This window comes from Rhinichthys klamathensis, unplaced genomic scaffold, assembly GCF_029890125.1.
Source record: "Rhinichthys klamathensis goyatoka isolate OS25496 unplaced genomic scaffold, OSU_Roscu_1.1 h1tg000101l_1, whole genome shotgun sequence".
Classification (NCBI taxonomy): Eukaryota; Metazoa; Chordata; class Actinopteri; order Cypriniformes; family Leuciscidae; genus Rhinichthys; species Rhinichthys klamathensis.
This window is the reverse complement of record NW_026606640.1, coordinates 1,093,765-1,115,282: the sequence shown is the minus strand read 5'-3', so window position 1 is coordinate 1,115,282 and position 21,518 is coordinate 1,093,765. Positions and strand designations below refer to the sequence as shown.

At 41.6% G+C, this 21,518-nt stretch overlaps 1 long non-coding RNA gene across 1 annotated transcript; it reads right to left on the bottom strand.

The window, feature by feature from the left end:
• Positions 1–5,836: 5,836 nt before the first annotated feature.
• LOC130086864 (uncharacterized) lies at positions 5,837–6,844 on the bottom strand. Its single transcript, XR_008807263.1, has 3 exons — positions 6,647–6,844; positions 6,360–6,455; positions 5,837–6,281 (listed from the first exon to the last, which is right to left on the bottom strand). It is a non-coding gene; the product is annotated as an uncharacterized LOC130086864 (long non-coding RNA).
• Between the last annotated feature and the right edge of the window lie 14,674 nt (positions 6,845–21,518).

The window sequence follows — 21,518 nt, the reverse complement described above, 5'->3', positions numbered from 1 at the left end:
TTGTTAGAGTTTTCAATTATTACTTAGGTTTATGCATAAACATGCAGTCACACAAAAAATAATCTTATGACTTTTAAAAATAACCTTTTCCTTTTAACATTGTAAAGGGTTCACATACTATCCATTCACAGTGGCTACTTTTGGCCATGATAAATGTAATTGTTTTTACTTATTTATGTATTTATTCATGTTTAATGTCATTTATGTGTTCAGCTAATGTTGTCAGAGCACTGTAATTTCAACTACAATTTCCCATGTCAATAAAAAATAAAAGTACCTAATTGACACAACTGGATTATTTTATGTAAAACCCTGATAGAGGCTACAAAGCATTATAAGACCAGATAGAGGGGTAAAAAGCATAATATTAAGAATTATATTAATATAAAAAAATGATTTCCATTACACGAGAGTAGATGTTAAAACTTCACGCTGAATTGTACTCGGCTTTCGCCAAGATAAGCAAAACTAAGACGTAGCTTTACAGTAAACTATGCTTCTCCATCCATTTACGCTTCTTTCCATATGGTGGTGTGACTCCCCTTCTGTCCGGCGTTAACGGCTGCAGTGTACTTGGCGCGTCAGCACTGTAAACCCCGATAAGTTAAGATAACTCAAAATTTGAGGAAACTTATTACCTCAAAACTTTTAAGTTGATCAAATTAATTGTTTTAAGTCAGTTACACTTAAATCTATAGAGTAGATTACCTCAAAACTTTTAAGTTGATCAAATTAATTGTGTTAAGTCAGTTACACTTAAATCTATTGAGCAGATGAACTCAAAATTATTTATTTTAATAAACTTTTTCTATGTATTTTATAACTCAATTTTTATTAATCAGAAATTAATACTAAATTTGTTATACATTTTCAAATAAATAAATATAATACTTAAAGCTGCCGTCGGCAACATTTTTTTGATCATATTCAGTGAAATCGACACTATAATCTGACAGAACAACATAAATAAAGTGGTTTTAGAAAAAACCCCGAGCTTCTAACTCCACCTGGAGGTTGTTATTTGTTTTGCAAAAATCCACAGCTCCCGGTTCATCATGTCCAATCAGCGCAGGGGGGTGTGAGATCTGACTGTCAATCACAGATCGGGCACACGCCACCCCTCGCGCACGTTACAATCACATGCACACGCCTGAAGTTCGCGGAAGTTCGCGCAGTAACGAAGAGTGATGGCGGAAAATCAAGTAAGCTCATTTAGAGTATAAATGACGTTAGCAATTGCAATCTATCGGTACATTAGCCAGGACAGCATACCTCCAAATACTCCATGGTGTTGATGGATGCTGATGAGATGGGAGCGTTCCAGGGCTCTCAAGTTTTGAAGACATGTAAGAGTGACACCCAGCCGACGGGGGGTTGGATACATTTTTGTCATTGGTTGTTGCGTTAAATCTTACCCAGATACAATAGTGCTATTTTCTGATTGGCTATTGTGTAGCTCGACGAACAACACCAGAGGAAAGTAAACGCGCTTGATTCATGCCGGTTCCACAGTGAGAGCGGCGCGGCCAGACTTTGGGCGCTGCGGCATATTAAATATATTACAAATAGTTTTTTCAGCGTGAGAAATACAATGTGTGGCGGGAGAGCGTGACAAAAGACCGAAATGAGTGACACTTGAGAGCCCTGGCGTTCACTGAAAATCTGGTGCACACGCACTGACGAGCATGAACTGGGTGGGAGGGTATCCGTTGATAGTGGGGGAGGGGCATGAGAGTTGTAAACATTCAAAATTTTCCTAAATCCACTCAATCTGCCCGACTTGCCGACTGGAGCTTTAATTTTCAAGAAATATGACCTCAAAATTAACATTAGCAAAAATTATTCCTTAAACATTAGAAAGGAAGACAATTTCAAACTCCATACATGAAAGTACATTTTATTTTGCAAAAGAAATAATTCAAACCTGCTGCATTAACATGTGTCACTGCCATTACCTTTTGAGAATGTAACAAAAGTGTCACAATACCTAGACATTTTAGAAATGTATAATAATGCATTAAAACATTTCAGAAGTTTTTACACCGTTCATGCCAGCATTATAACAGACCTCTGTAAACATTAGAATGTCACTGTATTAGTCACAACAAATGAAAAGGACAGATAAGGTGTAGAAAACTAGTGCATCCAGAGATGCAGGAAAAACTCTTTAACAAGTAAAACATTTTTTTTAAACGGCAATCTGGGCCATCTTTCAGTAATGCAATCCCAGTAAATAAGTGAACACAATCTGTGTTCTGGAAAATTTCTAAATTTGAGACAAGTATTACAATAGACTGTAATAATAATCACAACACAGGGCTCCAAACAAAAAAATCAATTAAGGAGCCATTGGCTCCTATAGGGGAAAAAAACAGGCGCCAAATAATTTTTTAAGAGCCACATAACAATGCACTTACCTTTAGTCACCCTGTTGTATGCATGTCTCTCCTCTTCATACAGTTTCAGCATTTTCATCTTGTGAATGTTCTGGGAACTGAAGCTTATTTGGGAACTGAATGTCACTTCCAACTTATGAACTATATACAGTCAAATGAAATTTTTTACGCAGAATCTGAGCCAGTGTCACTGCCACTGACCATGATTATGTCCATATCACTTGGCCACTGAGTGTAGTTTGGCCGTCTCCTCTTCTTTTTTGCAGAAAGCCAGCGTTTGACACATGGTTCAGGATCAAACTGTTCAAGTGATGGGCCTTCAGTGCTGATCCTGATCAAATCTTCCAAGGTTGACACATGGAGTGAATTGCGTACTTTAGATTTTATCCTGTTTTGAGCTGAAAAGCCACGTTCACACTGAGCAGCCGAAATTGGTAGGACAAGCATTATCTCAACTAGATGCAAAACATTCTGGAAATCTGTGCAGTAGGGCTCTTTTGTTAGTAGGACTTCCCACAAGCTGCAATAGGATTTATCTGAAAACTGTCCTTTAACAAGGGTTTTCAACAATCTCCATTCTGCCTGTACAGCAGTGATGTCACATCCATTTTTCAGCAAGATGTCTTGATACCATTTCAGCAGTGTGTCAATTTCATTTACCCCAAAAGTGTAGATGCCGTTTGGCCAAGAATCATGACAAAAGATTGAGAAGCATTGAATGATCTCTGTCCCTTGTATGTTTTTGTGCTGTGTGTTGTCTCTCATTATTTCAAATCTCCTTTCAAGCTCCTTAACTGTAATGTCTACAGTTTCATCAATGAGGTGGTTTAGTTCTTCACTGAAACCTTGGAGATCACAGCCTTTTAGCTGTATGTTTTGAAAGGAAATGCCCACATAGTCAGATGAGGCTGCTTTTTTCTGCCTTCTGGTCTGTTTTTCTCTTTGGGCTTTGTCCTGCTGCACCACATTTTCATGCTGAGAAACTGAATTTAAGTTTGTGTGACTGAGAAATTCCTCCAACTTTCCATTTCTCACTGGTTTGTCCTTCATTCCCTTGATTGTACAAACACAGGAATCAATAGCTGCTTTAGCCTGAGGTAGAATAAGCGAGTTCTTCTGAAGCACAAGACTCAACTTTGAGATTTCTCCAAACAGGTCATGGAGAAAGTGACAAAACCCCACAAAAGGCAACTTTTCCATTTGTTGTGAGATGTGTTTTGCTCTTCCTGCTATTTCAGTGTTTTTGGATGAGGCAGCAAGGTGTTGCATGTGGAAGTGCACAGCTGTATATTGGCCCTGGCCTGTAGTCTGATCAGATGCAAGAAAAACAGAAAGGGCTCTGTAAATGTGAGGCAGCCAGCGCTGGGTCTTCACAGCAGAAGGTGTTCGTATGGCACAGCCTAACTCCATGCCAATGGCTTTCAACTCACGCTTGCTTTTGGGGCTAAAATGGTATGTTTTCCATATTAGCTGTAACAAGTCATAGACATTTTGAATCATTGGAACAGACTTCTGAACATCCAGCATGGCTAATTCCAGTCTGTGTGGCATACAATGAAAGGAAAGAATGTGCTGTCCTATTTCTTCTCTTAAGAGAGCACCTACTCCTCCTCGAGCACCCATGTTAACGGCAGCCCCATCTGCTCCAAATGCAGTAATCTTCTTCTGCCACCAATCACGATCAGTTTGTTTAGCATCACTAAACAAGCATTTTATTTTATCTAATACTCCATGTGCATGGCAGTGTTCAAGCTCAGTTAAACCAATAAACCTGTTCACTGCCACACCTGCAGAAATGTGCCTGCAGTATGCAATAACGTTGTCTTTCCCAGAAACGTCTGTGCCACAATCAGTGATAATGGAGATGTAATTAGCTGTCTGTGCATCTGTCAGTGCTTGTTCTTTGAGCTCATCTGCAATGCATCCTACAAACTCAGCACAAGATGTGTCGTTATCATAAGTTTTGCTCACATCAAGTCCGTTTTTTCTCATTAATAATATCTGTGAACTAAATTTATTGAACGGCAGCTCTTCCCGTGCGATCATATAGGCTGTGTTAAATTTCATTTGTAACTCCTTCCATTCCTTTTCGTCCCGCAGCTCGCATGCACGAGAAACTGCACGTGCTAACGGTGTAGTCTGTGGAGCATTCTTCGCGATTATGTGATCACGTGCATTTTTATGCTTGTTACTGTCCCCGTGTTTTCTCACAGTCTCTTTTTTGAAATGGTTAGTTCCTGCAATGAACTCCGTTTTCCCCGCTATTTCTTTGCCCGCTCTTGAACAAAAGTCACAAAACATTTTTTGTGTCTCGTGATCATACCTCAGCCAAGAAAACTCCTGAATCCAGGACGTTTTGAAATGTCTTTCGGCACGTTGTTCATTGACTGATGCGGAAAGATGAATCCCTGTGTCTGTGTCCCTGGCGTTCTCTTGCGCGCTCGTGCTGGCACAGCTGCTGGAGCCTGCTTTTTTGTTAGCAGGTGTGTCATCCGTGCTGGCGATTGACAGAGATGAGGATTGCTTGAAGAAGTCAGATATTTTTCGCTTTGACATTTTTTTTCTGGTGCGGAAAGGTGATATTCGCTTTACCCGTTCACATTTTGGCGCTTTCACTCAGTGACGTTCACACAAAGCATCTCATTTCATGACGTTAACAAAACAAATGAAGCGATAGGCTGCTGGTTATAAAACATGCACGTAGGATGCAAATTTTACAATCAAAGGGAGTAAATTTGTATTGTCGCCAATGGCGACCTTGACAGAAATTTCACTCGCAAATAAATATATTTGGTCGCAAATGCGACCATTTTAGTCGCAGTTTGGAGCCCTGCAACAAGTTAAACAAAATACAATAAACAGTCTCTTGTGCATCCAGAAATGCAGAAAATTTCTTAATCAGTAAAAAAAAAAAAAAAGTAAGACAAAAATCTGGGTGCTAGTGGCTTTGAGTCATCCAAGCCCAGACTTTTTGGATGAAGTTAAAGGATTAGTTCACTTTAAAAAAAAAAAACATTTGCTGATAATTTACTCTCCCCATGTCATCCAAGATGTCCATGTCTTTCTTTCTTCAGTCGAAAAGAAATTAAGGTTTTTGATGAAAACATTCCAGGATTTTTCTCCATATAATGGACTTCAATGGGACCCAAACGGTTCAAGGTCCAAATGACAGTTTCAGTGCAGCTTCAAAGGGCTTTAAACGATACCAGACAATGAATAAGGGTCTTATCTAGCGAAACGATCGGTCATTTAAAAAGTAAATAAAAAAGTTTAAGTTTTATAAGCACAAATGCTCGCCTTGCTCTGTTCTGTGATGTGTGTTCATGTGACGTCACGTGATGCGCAATTACGTTGAAAAGGTCACGAACGAACGTTACGAACGCGCAAACTTAAATTTTTTTATTTATTTTTTAAATGACCAATCGTTTCGCTATATAAGACCCTTATTCATCGTCTGGTACCGTTTAAAGCCCTTTGAAGCTGTACTGAAACTGTCATTTGGACCTTGAGCCGTTTGGACCCCATTGAAGTCCATTATACGGAGAAAAATCCTGGAATGTTTTCATCAAAAACCTTAATTTCTTTTCGACTGAAGAAAGAAAGACATGGACATCTTGGATGACATGGGGGTGAGTATCAGCAAAAGTTTTTTTTAAAGTGAACTAATCCTTTAAATGTGTGTGTCAGCTCTTTGGGGTAGTTGAGATGTAATGCATATATCAAACCAAACATCAAAAGAAAATCATCAGCCAACCTGGAAATGTCCCTTAGAACAATAGCAATCCCAGCAGGGTCAAACTGAACAGTGGAAGTCGAGTCTCCATTCACCATGCTGACAAGAGCTACAGCTGAATCTGCAATGTCTGGCTCATCCACCTCTTCAGTCTGAAAAGCATGAGAGAACTTCATGTGCATAATCGGATAAATAACATTAAAATTCAAACGAGATGTATAAAAACCTACATTCCACATCTTGAAAAACACAGAGTCATCTTCGTGCAAGTAGACAGGGAGGGCTCGAAGTGCAGCTGTACGTCTATTGTCAATATCGTAGTGATCCTGGAAAAAGACAGAACTGTCTTAGTGGTGCAAGAGAAAAGAAAAAAAAATAGAGATAAAAGTACAGATGAAAGAGGGGAAGAAATTTAAAGCGAAAAAAGTTCAAAGCCAGGTTTAAACTATTAACAGATAAAATACTTGTGCACATTAACCAGTTAACTTGTACTATAAATGTAATTAACAACATTTACCACAAGATCAAAGGCACTAAAGATGCTTCTCAGTGCTTCTGCAGCTTAACAGCAATCAGTCGAGGAGTATGGTTGTCCAGTTCTGCATAGCACTTGTTTTTCAAGCTGATATTAGTATTTCTGTGGAATTCTGCAGCAATCTGAAAGCAAGCATTCAAACAAATAACAAAAAAAAAAAAAGTTAAACAAGAAAACAAAAGAAACAGACACACATAAACACAAAAAATGGAATCTAACAGAGAGCAACTGAGAAAATTACCTGAGATTCCAAGCGAAGTGCAGGCCACTTTTCCAAAAAGTCCTTCACTGGTTGTGATGGGTTATCTACAACGATCTGTTTGCGATGCAGCGCAAATGTACTTTGCATGAGTTTCTCTATCAGCCCAAGACTTCTTTCTGTCTTAGACACTTCAACTATTTGCAATCTTTGTTGCTCCAAGCTTTCAGCACTCTCTCCTTTTGGAAAATTTGGTAGGTAGTTTACCTCAGCTCGACGAGCTCTTCTGATGTTGGAGTGGGGAGACTCACTCTCTGGATTATTTTGGCTTCTCTTCCCCGAGTTAACAGCCACCTCTTCACAGCCAGATCTGCTGAGTTTTGTACGATAGTTCCCCATCTTAATCACACAACCTGCATTTCCAATCCATCACTCAAATCCAAATCATTAAAATGACAAGACATAAGAAAACCCAACTATGCCATGAGCTATGCCAACCTCTAAAGTCAGTTGGAGTTTTAAAATGCTGCATACTTTTAGTCATGTATTTTCACCCCCAAATTCAAAATTGTAATTTTACTCACATATGCTCTGGTCTCACAAGTTTGAACCTGTATAGAAAATAAAAACACAAATTAATAGTGAGGAAAATAAAAACACAAATTAATAGTGAGGCAGAGACATGTCAAAGTCATACAACAATTTCAGAATTTAGAAATTGGGCTTTGATTACAGCTAATTTAATTCTAAGTATCAGTTAAAAAAACAAGTAAGATTTAATGAAAGTGGTTTTAATCTTTTTTTTCCTGTTTCAATTTAGGTTCTGTAACCGAAAAGCTTCAATACAAGCAACTGCGATAACCAACAGTGCCACAAATTATTATCCTTGCGATGCGATTGCGTACATCAACTCAGTCCCTTAGCTGCTAATTGTTTAAATTTAGTTAAATCAATCCACAAATAACATCGCAACATAGGCCTAAAGTGTGCCTGATCATTTTAGTAACGTTAGGTCTATTAGCAAAACGCAACAAGTAAATAGTTTCAGTTTGATGACTTTTCTGTCACATTCTGATGCAGATTACTTGAATAACTTTTAAAAAAAGTTAAGAAGTACTTACCAGATTAAAGCCACTAAACAAACCGCAGCAAACACAGAAACGACGACGATGAACGAAACTGATTCCACAGACAGAACCACGTTGAGGCAACGACTCCTGCATGACAATGGCGGGCTTCCAAGTTCAAATTCGAGCACTCGATTTCAAATGGGAATTATTTTTACTCCGTTGTTATTTTTTTACAGTCATTTGAGTAAAACATGAAATAAACGGACATGACATGATATGGTGACTCTTTGTTGTGTGTTGTATTTTGGATAGTTTTACCTGGTATGTTATGTTTTAAAAAATAAAGTGCGCCGACTAGACTCTTCTTTTTCGTTGGCAGATTGGCACTCAATAAAGCTCATTACTGCCACCAAGAGGCAAAAATAAGGCTATGGTAATTAGTTTTACTCGGTTTTACTCAAGCGGCAACATTCTAAGCTGAAAAATTAAGCCTACCCGGAAGTGCGAAAAACTGCAATACATCGAAAATCCGCTAGAGGGAGGTCCCAAAAGGGAGCAAATCTCCATAGACCCGCATGTTAAAATGTCAGTTTTCACAGCATAAATTCATGTTTTTACAGGTTGGTCCCATGGACTTTTATTGTATTTTTCGATAGGTTCCGAGTGCCTGACAACTGTGAGGGGGGTGAATTTTTTCTAACTCGGTAGTTTAGATCGTATTTAGATATAAAATGTATGACAAATAAGCGCGTGATTGACAGCTGATAACGGGCTGCGCCGAGTGGAATTCCTGAAATTTGACGTCTCGGCCATGATCTGACACAACACATCATACCACCTCTGTATCCTTTCTGAACATTTCTATTTGAAATATCGTAAGATTTTCCAAGATGGCACCGAACTTACCCCCCATAAACAGCCTCAAAACCGTTCTTCAGAAAGTCTATGGGTGACGTCACAGACGCTTTGTCCATATTTTTTACAGTCTATGATTTTACTCCGTTGTTATTTTTACAGTCATTTGAGTAAAACATGAAATAAACGGACATAGCATGATAGTCATGTTGACTAGTCTGTTTTGGAGAGTTTTACAGTATGTTTTAAAAATAGCAAATAAAGTGCATTGAGAATACTTAAAACGTTTTACTTTTAAGATTTATGCATTTGAATTAATAGTAAAATTTTATCAAATTGAATTGAATAACCCTTACATATTTTAATTGAATAATTGAACAATCCTTAATAAATTAAATTAAAATAAAATATGTAAGGATCATTAAACTCAATGTGATGGAATTGTACTATTGAAATTTGTATATCTTTTAAAAAGGCTTTGAGTGTAGAGACTCTTCTTTGTTGAATTGGCAGATTGGAACGCAATAAAGCTCATTACCGCCACCAAGAGGCAAAAGTAAGGCTATGGTATTTAAGATGACGTCAAGTTTTACTTATTTTATTTGAGTGCCTGGAACTTAAAACGGCCAAATCGTTGAACAAACTTAAAAGTTTTAAGTTGAATGAACTGTTTCACTGTTTTGAGTATAGTTCACTTAATTTTAATAAGTAGGTTATACTGTTCGGGAATACAGTGAGCACACGCGACGGCTGCAACTACAGGACCAGCACGACAACCATCTGGATTGAGCCGAGTAGGGGACATCTCTAGGGTCTTCAAGTGGGCACCTTCCGTCCTCAGTGTTTCGTCGACTAGCCCACGACACCTCAAGAGGGCTCGACAGTGACTCTGGCGTCCCAGAGTCACCCCCCTCCGTCCCCCACTCAACTCAGCCCGGCTTACTGACCTCTACTTCCCTCCTGCTGCTGAGACCTAACCACAATCTCACAATCTCTCCGCAACCCAAGCCCCACTGGTGCGTTAATATGCAGTTTCAGTGGCAACGGTTCCGTATGGCATACCACCTACCGCAAAACACAATATCTGCCCAACCACCCGTCATTCACGCAATATCCACAGGAACGTATACAAATAAACCAACAGACTCTTCAAGTGTTCAAGAATTCTACGAAACCGTAGCGTGGCGGCCTGTACACAGCCAGCTAGAATCTTTCCGTCTCAACCACAGCCAGTTGCTGCACCTTTCTGCTGCTTCAGATAAGTTCTTTACTGTGCGACGCAACTCTTGGCCGTTGAATCCGACGTCTCTGAGGAACCGGGTTGTAGAGTGTGCCACAAAACCTCGACAACCCACTTCCACTGGATAAACCTGGACGCTCCATCCTCGCTGTTCTGCTTCAGTGGCCAGATGAGCATACCGCAGTTTCTTCCTCTCATATGCCTCATCTACCGCATCCTCCCATGGCACTGTTAACTCTATCAGTTGAACAATGCGTGCTGATCCAGACCACAAAACAATATCTGGTCGTAGGTTAGTGGTGGCAATCTCAGGTGGAAAAATAAGCCGTTGATCAAGATCAGCCAGCATCTTCCAGTCCCTAGCAGCTTCCAGTTGTCCTGGGCGAGAATTGGTGTTAACACCTTTTCTTGGTGGTTGCTCGCCTGGGCGGAGGAATATTGTCTTCTGCGTGTAATGTTTTGCTAGAACAGGCGGCATCTTATTGGTCATACTACGCTTGCCTTCCAATGCTAAAGCCAAACATCGCAGTACTTGGTCATGGCGCCAAGTAAACCGACCCTGGCTAAGAGCCACCTTACATCCTGTCAAAATGTGCCTTAATGTGGCAGGTGATGAACACAAAGGACAAGAGGGATCCTCTCCTACCCAGAGGTTTAGGTTCTGCGGTGATGGAAGAACATCATATGTTGACCTAATAAGGAAACTGATCCTACTCTCTTCCATTGACCAAAGGTCTTGCCAGCCCATCTTGCGTTGTTCCACACTCTCCCATCTCATCCACTCTCCCTGCTTGGCCTGGGAAATGGCCTTTATACACCTCATCCTCTCTTCGCACCTCGTTGACTACCAGCTTCCTCCTTTGAGCTGGGCCTGCCTTGTGCCATTTAGGAGGAGCTAAACTGAGCCCAAAACCCCCTCTTCCATGCTCTACCTGTCCCACGATATCCCCAATTTGAAGGGCAGCCTTTGCCTCTACAACAGATTTCTTTGCTGACCACTTTCTACCAGTTTTTAACACAGGTGCTGCCTCCCTTACACATTTGTCGCGTGACTCTACTAAGGTCATTTCCAGTCTGACCTTGGCACACTTAAACTCCTCGGTTAAAGCAGAGACTGCCAGCTGCAATATTCCTTTACTATAAAGTCCCACTCTGCTGAGGCAGCGTGGAACTCCCAACCATTTCCTGATGTATGAACTTATCAACGCTTCCAGCTTATCCACTGTTGTCAAAGAAACGTCGTACACGGTCAGTGGCCACAGCAACCTCGGCAGTAGACCAAACTGAAAGCACCAGAGTTTTAGTTTGCCAGGTAGAGCACAGCTCTTTATGCTCTTCAACCCTTCCACTGCTTGTCGTCTAACTTCTCCCACCCGAACTGTGTCCTTTAGATCCCCATCGTACCATCTCCCAAGACTCTTCACTGGCTTCTCAGAAACTGTTGGTATTGCCTCACCATTAATGAAGAATCTTTTATCTACTACCTTTCCTTTAACTATCGAGATGCTCCTTGATTTAGAGGGCTTAAATTGCATTCGTGCCCATTCAATATTATCTGTTAACTTCCCCAATAACCGATTAGTGCAGGCTACTGTTGTAGTCATGGTTGTCATGTCATCCATGTATGCTCTGATTGGTGGTAGTCGCATCCCAGAAGCCAAGCGCTCTCCTCCTACTACCCATCTTGATGCCCTAATGATTACTTCCATTGCCATGGTAAAAGCCAGTGGAGAAATGGTGCATCCTGCCATTATTCCAACCTCTAGGCATTGCCATGCAGTGCTGAATTTTGGAGTTGAGAAACAGAATTGCAAATCTCCAAAATAGGCTTTCACTAAATTTGTTATTGACATTGGTAATCTGAAAAAATCAAATGCTGCCCAAAGAAGCTCATGTGGCACTGAACCATATGCATTAGCCAAATCCAGGAATGTCACATGGAGCTCCTTCCTCTCCTTTTTAGCTGACTGAATTCGTTGCCAGATAACATTGATGTGTTCTAAGCATCCTGAGAACCCTGGAATGCCCGCTTTTTGAATTGAGTCGTCAATGAAGCCATTCTTTAACAGGTAGGTGGACAATCTCTGGGCAATAATGCTAAAGAAAATCTTACCCTCAACGTTTAATAGTGAAATAGGACGAAACTGACTAATGCTTGTAGCATCTTTTCCTTAGGTATAAAGACTCCACCTGCTCTGCTCCATGCTCTAGGTACAACCTGTTTTTCCCATGCCACTTTTATCAATTTCCACAGAATTCGCAGAACTCCTGGAGCACTCTTGTACACTCTGTACGGAACTCCATTAGGCCATAACTCCATTAATAATACATTTTATTTATAATGCACTTTTCTCTCACCCAAAGGCCAATATGACTTGAGTAAAAGTCTTAGAGTATCTGGTTTTAACAGTACTTAAGTATTTTACTAGTACAAAACGTAGGCTTAAAGATGCACTAGACCTTAACACCTAAGAGACATGCCAGTGAAAAACAAGAAACAGTAATTTGTGAGGAGAGCACCTCAATATTGCAAGAATTCAAGGTCAACACAACAGCGTTTTACTGTAAAATGTCTACAAACAAAAGTCTCAGTTAAAGGGATAGTTCACCCCAAAATGAAAATTCTGTCAGTAATTACTCACCCTCATGTTGTTCCAACTCCGTAAGACAATCGTTCATCTTCAGAACACAAATTAAGATATTTTTGATTAAATCTGAGAGCTGGATCACTCCTCCATAGGCTTCTAAGGGATCGAAACTTGCCGGGCCAGAAAAGTTAAAGACATTCATTTTGGGGTGAACTAACCCTTTAAGCTCAAGTGCTCAAAAAGGGCATAAGTAAACCAATATCCTAACCAAGGTTTCTTCAATATAACAGATAAATAAAATAATGTTAAGTAAAATGAAATAGTCAAGGGCCACTTTAACTGGGCGTGCTGGTTTCGGCCTCATCACAGCCATGTCTTCATCTGCCTGCTACCTGCACCTATCTGCTAATGCACTGGCATTGCATTACTCATCACAGTTGAGTAAAGAGTACATATACTTAAAATGTAGAGAGTCAAGTAGAATAGACAGTTGCTAATATCTTTGATACTCAGTAAAAACCCCTTCGGAGTGAGTATAGAGAAGCTCAATTCCCCCATGTCAGACCGCTCATCCTGGTAAACAGAAACCGGTGTTAACAATCAGGTCCAATGGCCGATTGTTTTGTAGGCTACAGTGACCTTTTTTTGTCTTGTCTTTCTATTGAGCTTTTGATCACCCTGTCGAGGTTTGCAATAATGACTGACAGACTGTACTTTACTTTACATATTCTTTGAATAGGCAGACTGTATTTCTGCATTAAACCCCATCTCAGGGGTGTGCCAGTTATAAGGATTGTCTAAGGAAACTATTAAAGTATATGATCTGGAGCCATTTGTCAGCTGAACTTATTGAAATTAGTTTATCTCTCCAAAAGGCATTCATATGCATGATAAATGTCTGGGCTGGGAGATGTATAAAGGAGAAAGGCAGCTTCAGAAATCTCCACCGGCTGATAAAAACTGATTCTACCTCCTTGTGAATTGTGAAAACACCCAAGGGATTGGGATTATTTCAAAATCCAAAGTATAATACTGACAATGATTCCTGAAATTATACAGCGGAATAAATGTAACCATAATAGTCAAGTTTTGTATGGAAGCTGCTGGGGACCCCATTTTCCTCCCCACCCCACAACATTCATCCTCAGAACATTTAGCATTAAGTTCTGCACAAGGACAGGTCACTGCTATGGAGCGGAAACCATATTGCTACAAACCCTCTCTACACCACATTTGTAAAATATGTGTGCCAAGAACATAGATAAAGGTGAATACAAATGAAAACTGAGAGAAACATGAACAAGAAGAAGAGATAAAGAATTACAGCACATTACACAAAATTAATAGCATTATAGAAAACCTTAGATTGCTTTAAAGTGTCATCAGTTTGTCACCGCTACCTGATCTGCTGACAAATTCACAGATACCACGGTTCATGGTAATTCTAACTCAATCAGGTATAAATTATTAATTTAAATTAATGATCCTCGTTGTGTAAAATTCAGAGCCCAGAAGGTGTGACACCCCTATTGTTTTCTTCTTATTTATCCTTTCCCCCCCAGTATAGAAATCTAGTTTCCACCACAGAGTAAAATCTACAAAAGATAATTGTCAAATAAAGTTTAAAATAAGAAATATTTTAAAATATAAAAATGCAATTATGAGAAATAAAAAAAAGGTTTTAATATTTCAGACTATTCATCTGTAAAGCATCCAGAAATTACCCCGAAAAAATGAGCAGTTTCAAAAAGGCGACACCTAGTGGTGAAGAAATATTAACTCCTTGGGGCATATGATCTTCCCAAGATTGTCCATTTTCCCTGTCTGCCATTTTAAATGTAGTTTTTTAGTAATTTTTTATTTATTTTTTCAATTCATACAACATGCCAGCAATGATGACGTCAACGATGTTAAAGGGATACTCCACTTTTTTTGGAAATAGGCTCATTTTACAACTCCCCCAGAGTTAAACTGTTGAGTTTTACCGTTTTTTACCGTTTTTGAATCCATTCAGCCGATCTCCGGTTCTGGCGGTACCACTTTTAGCATAGCTTAGCATACATCATTGAAGTGGACAAGACCATTAGCATTTCTAAAGAAAAATGACCAAAGAGTTTTGATATTTTTCCTATTTAAAACTTGACTCTTCTGTAGTTACATCGTGCACTAAGACCGATGGAAAATGTAAAGTTGCGATTTTCTAGGCTGCTTTGGCTAGGAACTATACTCTCATTCCTGCGTAATAATCAAGAAACTTCAATGCCGTACCATGAGAGCAGCAGGCGTAATGATATGACGCAGCGCCTGAAAATAGTTCCATTGTGTTGACAGAAGGTGGCCTATTTTCAGGCGCTGCGTCATATCATTACGCCTGCTGCTCTCATGGTACGGCATTGAAGTTTCTTGATTATTACGCAGGAATGAGAGTATAGTTCCTAGCCATACCAGCCTAGAAAATCGCAACTTTTCATTTTCCGTCGGTCTTAGTGCACGATGTAACTACAGAAGAGTCAAGTTTTAAATAGCGGAAGGCTTATTCCATCCTGGCGGAATCACTCCAGAACTCCTGGGAGCAGAGCAACAGGGGGAAATGCGTACAGATGTAGCCTCGGCCACGTCTGCACCATAGCATCCAGCCCCAAGGGGACTATGGAGGGATTATTGGGACAGATTGAAAACTAAAAGTCTAAAACTAAAAGTCTTAAACGAAAACCAAAAGTCTAAGTTTGAAACTAAAAGTCTAAGTCGAAAACTAAAAGTCTAAGTCAAAAATGAATTTGGTATTTAGGATTGGGCATTTGGTATTTAGGATTGGGCATTTGGTATTTAGGATTGGGCATTTGGTATTTAGGATAGGGCATTTCATATTTAGGATTGGGCATTTGGTCATTTAGCCATTTAGGATTTAGGATTGGGCATTTAGGGATTTAGGATTGGGCATTTAATCATTTAGCCATTTAGGATTGGGCATTTGAGGATTGAGGATTGAGGAGTGTATGCAAATAAGGAGGCGTGGCCCAAATACTGGAGGCTGGGTTTGAAATGGCTGGTGCAGATGCACCGTATGGACAGCAGAGGGAGCTCCAGTCAGTCCAGTGCTAAGGAGCACACTGTAATGAAACCAAACAGAGCGAGTGAGCAGGTCTGGAGCGAGGACTGTACTTTATAATGTGATAACTTCAACTTAATGACAGCGTTGTATAGGGGTACTGGAACGGTACATCCTATTGAACCGAACCGGTAGCCTACGGGCGTCACAGTTCGGTGCACGAATTTACACGGAGAATACACGGTATAAAAATAAATAAAACTCTAAATAGCGATACATTTCGCTCTTATTCGCGTTTGGTGTGAACGCAGCATAATAAACAGGCTGCGATATCAAGATTGCAATGTTGGAGTGTGTGCTGCAAAGTTCAAACTGCAAAGTGTGTATATTTGTGTACACTCGCAATAAAATACAACATTGTGCTTTTGTCACACTCTAAAATCTTGTCAAACTGTAACCTACAACTGTCACCCAACCAAAATCACACACACACACACACACACACACACACACACACACACACACACACACACACACACACACACACACACACACACACTCTCTCTCTCTCTCTCTCTCTCTCTCTCTCACACACACACACACACACCTAGTTCGTTCGCGCCCACGCCTCCCCTCTCTCTCTCGCGCGCACACACACACTCCAGCATTGCAATCTTGATATCGCAGCCTGTTTATTATGCTGCGTTCACACCAAACGCGAGTAGAGCGAAATGTATCGCTATTTAGAGTTTTATTTATTTTATACCATGTATTCTCGTAAATTCGTGCACCGAACCGTGACGCCCGTAGGCTACCGGTTCGGTTCAATAGGAATACATGTACCGTTCCAGTACCCCTATACAACGCTGTCATTAAGTTCAGGTTATCACATTATAAAGTACAGTCCTCGCTCCAGACCTGCTCACTCGCTCTGTTTGGTTTCATTACAGTGTGCTCCTTAGCACTGGACTGACTGGAGCTCCCTCTGCTGTCCATAAGGTGCATCTGCACCAGCCATTTCAAACCCAGCCTCCAGTATTTGGGCCACGCCTCCTTATTTGCATACACTCCTCAATCCTCAATCCTCAAATGCCCAATCCTAAATGGCTAAATGATTAAATGCCCAATCCTAAATCCCTAAATGCCCAATCCTAAATTCTAAATGGCTAAATGACCAAATGCCCAATCCTAAATACGAAATGCCCTATCCTAAATACCAAATGCCCAATCCTAAATACCAAATGCCCAATCCTAAATACCAAATGCCCAATCCTAAATACCAAATTCATTTTTGACTTAGACTTTTAGTTTTCGACTTAGACTTTTAGTTTCAAACTTAGACTTTTGGTTTTCGTTTAAGACTTTTAGTTTTAGACTTTTAGTTTTCAATCTGACCCAACAATCCCTCCATAGGGGACTGGTTGAGTGAGGGATAACCAGAGTGGACAGTGCGTCGTATGCTGAGACGAGAACAAATCCACTTCTGCCTGGCCGTAAAACTCCCATATTTGCTCCACCGCCTCGGGGTGGAGTCCCCTGGCCTCAGCCCCTGCCTCGACAGGGTGTCTACTCCAATATTCTGGCCCCCCTGGAATATACACTGCCCTCAGACAGCGTAATTTCCTGAGGGACCAAAATAAGAGGCCACCAACGTGTTGTCTGTGGGTCAAGAACCAGAGTTTCCTCCATATAACCAAGGCGCGGGGATACTGCCGCGTGATCTTGATCGTACGGAGTGGGTTTCCCCTCAGGGAGAACCCTCTGGTCCTGAGCCACCACTGTAAAGGTCTCACGTACAGCAGGTCAAAGGGTTTCACATTGGACGCTGCTGCCCTGAGGCCTAACAGTGACTGTTCCAGAACAACACATGATGGCCCCTCAGGTCTGGGAGGAGATGTCTCAACGCATTGAAGACGACCATCATCTCTAGGCAATTCATGTGCCAAGAGAGACGATGACTCCTCCACAAGCCCTGAGCTGAGCAGCCTTCCAATACCGCTCCCCAGCCAGTGAGGGAAGCATCTGTCGAGATCACAACTCGATGGCAAAGAGCTCCCAACACCGGACGCTGGGTTAAGAACCAGTGTTTCCTCCATATAACCAAGGCGCGGAGACACCGCCGCGTGATCTTGATCATACGAAGTGGGTTTCCCCTCGGGGAGAACCCTCTGGTCCTGAGCCACCACTGTAAAGGTCTCATGTACAGCAGGCCAAAAGGTATCCCGTTGGACGCTGCTGCCACAAAACCCAACAGTCTCTCGAACTGTTTTACAGTGTGTGACTGGCCTAGCCTCAGCTCTTTTGTGGCTGTTAGGATAGCAGCTACACGAACGGGCGACAGAGTGGCCCGCATCGTCACTGAATCCCATACCACACCAAGGAAAGTGGTTCTCTGTACTGGAGAAAGCACACTCTTCTTGGCATTGAGCCTCAACCCCAACATCTGCATATGAGCGAGAACGACACCTCGGTGCCGAACCGCTAACTGTTCTGATTCCGCTAGAATCAGCCAGTCATCTATGCAATTCAGAATGCGTATGCACTGCAGCCTGGCGGGGCCAGAGCTGCGTCTACACGCTTCGTGAATGTGCGGGGTGATAGAGCTAGACCGAAAGGAAGTGCCTGATACTGGTGTTCTTTGCCCCAAAGAAAACCTCAGGAACCTCCTGTGCTGAGGGAGGATGGAGATATGGAAGTATGCGTCTTTTAGATCTATCGTGACAAACCAGTCCTCGGATCTGATTTGAGTCACGATCTGTTTGAGTGTCAGCATCTTGGACTTGAGTTCCAGCACCAAACACTCCAACAGACGAAGATCTAGTATGTGACGCAGCTCTCCATCCTTTTTTGGAACAATGAGATAACGACTGTAAAGACCCGACGCAATGTCGGGTGAGTACACCTGCTCTATAGCTTTCTTTGCTAACAGGGCCTTTACCTCTTGCTCCATTACCAGAGCCTGCTCGGAATGCACTAACGTGAGCAACACCCCGTTGTAGCCTGGAGGACGAGAACCAAATCTGCCTCTTACTACTAACTGCAGGACCCCTAGAGATATATTTGGCAGTAGCTTCCGCGCTGCCAGAAAATCTACCAAGGGAACCAGCCCCTCGAGGCTGGCCTCTGGTGTAATAAAGACAGCCAGTTCGGGGACCTGAAGCATACTGGCAGGAACCACCCAAACTGACTGTTTTCGAACCCCCCTCAGAGGGCGCGAGTCCAATGTCGAGTTGACGCTGCGCCAGAAGCTCGCTGGAGACCGCTGCGCCCCGAAGCACCAAGGGTGGCGGGGTTGGCAGAACGGTCCCCTGAGGGCACCGAGATGGAAAGGGCACCGTATAATGAGGTGTACACCATTCCACCCCGGTTGGGGCTGCCCTCACCGGTCTGACGCCGGTGGCGCCAGACCTTTTCTTTTGAGCCGCAGCCTTCTCAGCGTGAAGAACGGTCCTCGGATCCGGCTTCTGCTTTGAAGGCTTTGGCTGCTGTGTTGTGTATGAGAAACTAGACGGCTGGAGCTGCTCACGCCCAGCAGCCCCAGGGGGTTGGACATAGCGAGGGAGGGATTATCTTGTATCTTTCTACATGATTCCCATCAAATTGAGCCAGAGGTGTCTCTCAGTGACCACAAGGGCTGCCATCCCTGAGAGATAAATCTGTGGCCCGACGGAGTTCTCAAACCCCATCGGGCCAAACTCCCTCACTTCTGTCCAAATACCTCAGCAGGTCAGCCTGATATGCTTGTAGCACTGCTATAGTGTGCAAGCAGGCTCATGCTAGACCCACTGCCATATATGCTTTTCCCACTAGATTAAAAAATAGTTTTCTTTAATGGTTTAGTGAGAGAAGCCGACGCCTTCAGGGACGATACTGAACCGGGAGACAGATAGCTCGCAAGCGTCTGTTCTACCCGGGGTATTGCCCCATAGCCATACTCTCTTAACCCCCAAATATCTGAATATACATGAATGTGGGGGCTAAAAGACAAGATGAGTAAGGCTTTTTCCATGATCTAGACAGCTCGCTGTGCAGATCGGGAAAAATGGAAGGCCCCATGATGGAGCTGGAAAAAATAGAGGGAAGGAAACTCGTTTAATTTATTTTATTTTTAGGACGAGTGCCCCCTTATTTCTGCTGGCCATTAAATATTTAATTTATCTACAGCCTTAGTAAACACCTCCACCAGCTTATTATTTTTTATATATATTTTTTATATATATTCACTTTATTTTATATATAATATATAAACTATCATATATATATAGGCTATATATATTTCTCATACGCTGGGGAAAGAGATGGCAAATCCACTTCCCCCATGATTGTGTCACTTTCAATGCCCAGCACATCTACCTCCTCGGAGGTAGAGCACTGAAGCATTGATTTCTCTCCCCGGGCGGAAGAGACCGCAGCGCGGGCTTCCGAGACCGGCGAGAGAGCACTGGATCCCTCGTGGAAAGGGCTCCTCCCTCTATAAGATCCGCGGACCCGTCTCCAACCGAGTAGTATGAAGCTGCAGACTCGGAGACCTGCATCTACAGTCCCCCTGCACCCAGAGTCCCGCATTCTCAGACCCCTCGTTTTTCGAGACAGCGCCTCCTATCAAATTGTATCGGATAAACATGTGAAGAACATGTGAAGAACTTAAGCCAAAACGTGAGTAGGCTATCTTCAATTTTATTTAGCGAATCGTAGTAGCCTACTCGTTTGATTTATTTTTTAAATAAAACTAATTTAGCTCATCGATACAACATATGAATAGTCCATTTAATATTTGTAAAGATAGTTTGTAACAAGATTTGAGCCGTTAATGTATGTTTTTTCGCCCTCTTCCCCCCGAAAATATTTTGATAGCTAACGTTAGCCTTTAACCTTGAACTTTTTGTAGATATGTCATAAATGCTGCAGTGATTTTCACTGCCCATTTTGTGCCCCGGCCCCCATATATTTCAAACCCACAAAGTTGTCCAAAGTTCAAAAACATCTAAGGGACACTTCAACAGAGCAGTGCAACATGAAGGGTAACATTTGCAAACATCTTTTTTCTTTTTTTTTCTTTCTTTTTGAAACATCATAAGACATGTGCTATCGGGCCTATACTGTTGTAGGCTATTCCAGGGTACACCATACATCGATGGAGTCGCCCCTGCCGAACCCAGCAACATATCATTTTATGATTATGCAAAGCGACTTATAAATTAGTTTTTTTAATGCAATTGAAGAACACAGTTTTTTCTTCCTTTTTTCTTTACAGCAAGATGATGTTTAGGTGATCATTAAACAAAGTACAGAATTGTTTATTATTGGTGTTTTGTCTATTCTGATTTGTTTTGCTTCGCATTCAAAATATCAAAAAAAAAGATTTTGTAATGTTAGCATGGTAATGTTAATTAGACCATTATAGGTTGAACTGAAAGAAAAATTGGAATTTGAATAAAAAAAAAAAAAAAAAAACATTGTAGCAATATAATATCACATACTATTTTTCAGAAGATAGTTCAATCTGTAATTGTATCCCTTCCATCGCAATGAGTTTTTTTTTGGCACATGCATTAAGCAGGGAACGCAAATATTTATTGGATCATTTATTTGGAGACCGTAATATTGCATCCTATTGTTTTTAATAGCATTTGGATAAGCGTGCGCTGTACTCTGTGTGCGGGTGTTATACGATCTTTCGAACAGTAGGAGGCGCTGTGTTCGAAAAACAAGGGGTCTGAGAATGCGGGACTCTCGGTGGGGGACTGCAGATGCATGCTCCGAGTCTGCAGCTTCATAATATTGCTCCAACCCCGTAAAGAGATCCTATTCGCGATCCACAGGAATGCATTCTCCGCGCTGCCTCGGCAGACG